Genomic DNA, 2,694 nt, shown 5'->3' with positions numbered 1-2,694 from the left:
GTGGGAGTAGGGAGAGGGAAATGGGAGGCTGGGAGGAGGCGGAAACTTTTTTTTCCTTTTCTCAATAAAAAAAAAAGAAAAAGTCAAAAAAATTATGCATCTTGGTGTTTTGGTTGCATTTTTCTGTAACTCATAATTGTGAAAAAAATTGAAAGGGTTCAGAATCTGTCTTTGGAGTTAGACTTAGTAGTTAGTCACAGGGGTGTGTTAACCTCACCCAGGTGCTATGCACAAATACAGCATACTAAACCACTGAGCCATCTCTCTAACACATAACTTTGTTCATATTTAAGAGGAACAAAATGAACTATCAATATAGCTTATGACAACCATGCTAACATAGTTTATATTCTTATAGTTATTCTCATAGCAAAGATACAGGAATTGGCAAAGAAATTATTTATTCCTTGGATTAATGACTAAAGTTTAGAGCCTATAAACCAACTTAGTCAGAGTTGTACACCTTCTCTCTGGAACCTATTGAATTTTACTGAGAAATGTTTACTTAGACATTTATGAGCAACATAATGAAAACAAAATTTAAATTTTTAATATATCATTGAAACATCAGAAGTATCTGAAACAGTTACATAAGCTCTCAGAGTGGATCACTATATTTTAAAAATCATACAGAAACAGATAATTAGAATGTGCTTTAATTTATTCAACATTAAAAATAAATGTATCATACAGAGAAGATAAAAGGAAGCTTATCTAGTCCTTACTATGTACAACATAAGTCGTTTTATTTTAATGTCTTCTAATATTACAAGGAAAATTTATTACTAAATTTATTTAATTGTTTCTAATAAATTGAGACAATTTGTTGAAACAGTACATATACAAACCTGGTACTTTTCATGTCTTAATTATGACAGAATGGAATCAGACAACAAAACTATCATTTTTCAGAAATTAATTCTTCATCCTTGGATTGAAAGTCAAATTAAAATATGAAAATTATATATCAATATTATTGAATAATTATTCCATATTCAATGCATATACATAGATTCAATATATATATAGTATATTAATTAGGTGCATAATGTTTTAAATATTTTTAAAGTATCAATATAAAATAGTTTTACTTTAGAGACTCAAATCACTGTGTATATCTACTTGCATAAGCTTTTTGAATGTTAAAATTCAAAATGAGTGACTCAGAATGGGAGCTAAATGTGCTTTGAGTAGAATCCATTATTGAAAGCATTATTATCATACATAGTGCTTGCCCATTTAATAATGAAGGAAAACTAAATGGCAGGCTGCAGTGGAGGGTGGCCACAGCTTTAATGACTGTGTGCGAGTGCTTTCATAATCCTCCGTGAGAGTAAAAGACTAAGTACTGAAGGAGAATGCTGTTGACTTGAACTAGCTGTGCATGATGACAAAGTACTAGATCACAATGTTCATACACACCTCCTTTCACTACTTCTCCTTTGTAGTTCAGAATGTTTGTCTTATAACTTGGGAATCTTCCACATAGCACACACTCAATTGTCGTTTTATGCTTAGTAAATCTATAACCTTTTTTACTTTTTCCATCACATATATAACCATATTTATGTAGATACATAGGTCTGGTAAATGTAATCATACATGTATTCTATATTATTGCAATGTCTTTAATTATATAGTTATATATCATGTATATGTACATAAATATACTATTGTACTCTTCTTCCTTCATTTTGAGCATAATGATATTTGGATGGCTGAATGGCAGGAATACTGTTTACAATTACTTTTTATTTTTAAAAGTATATTTCATAATGATGCAGTCAAATTTAAATTTATGTTCTCATAATGAATAAAAATATTCAAGTTTCTAAGGGAAATTAATTTTATACTTTTGTAAAGGTTTCTGGCAATTATGGTGCTTTGTCTTCAATAAACAATTTGTTAATACAATAAATGACACTGGCAAACAGCATGGATATAATACGTTAGCAAATAATATATTATTCTAATATATTAATGGAAAATATACCTTTAGGTTTCCTAACTATACTTATACACCAGAAAGAGTCAGAGAACACAAGCATATTTCATATTTTTTAATGTAGGTGTTAATTGTTGACAGAAGTTTCTGTTCTACCTGGTCCCAGTGCCATTTAATCCCAAAGGAACACAGAGGCTTATATTAATTATAAAATGTTTGACCTATTAGTTCAGACTTATTATTACCTGATCTTGCAACTTAAAACAACACATAATTATTATCTTTGTTTGGGACATGGCTTGGAACCTTTTCTCAGTGAAGCATCCTCATTTTGCTTCCTTTGTGTGTGTCCTGTGGCAGACTCCCTGCCTTCCTTCTTCCAAGAATTTTCTTATACCTCCTGCCAGGCTACTGGCCAATCAGCATTTTATAAAACGAATATGAATACAAATCTTCACAATAGCCAGAACCTGGAAACAACCTAGATGCCATTCAATAGAAGAATGGATGAAGAAAGTATGGAATATATACATATTAGAGTACTACTCAGCAGTAAAAAACAAAGACTTCTTGAATTTTGCATGCAAATGGACTGAAATAGAAAACACTATCCTGAGTGAGGTAAGCCAGACCCAAAAAAAAGAACATGGGATGTACTCACTCATAATTGGTTTCTAGCCATAAATAAAGGACAATGAGCCTATAATTCGTGATCCTAGAGAAGCTAAATAAGAAGGAGAACCCAAAGA

The sequence above is a fragment of the Microtus ochrogaster genome, linkage group LG1 (genome assembly GCF_000317375.1).
Source record: "Microtus ochrogaster isolate Prairie Vole_2 linkage group LG1, MicOch1.0, whole genome shotgun sequence".
Taxonomy (NCBI): Eukaryota; Metazoa; Chordata; class Mammalia; order Rodentia; family Cricetidae; genus Microtus; species Microtus ochrogaster.
Note: the sequence above shows the minus strand (reverse complement) of the source record.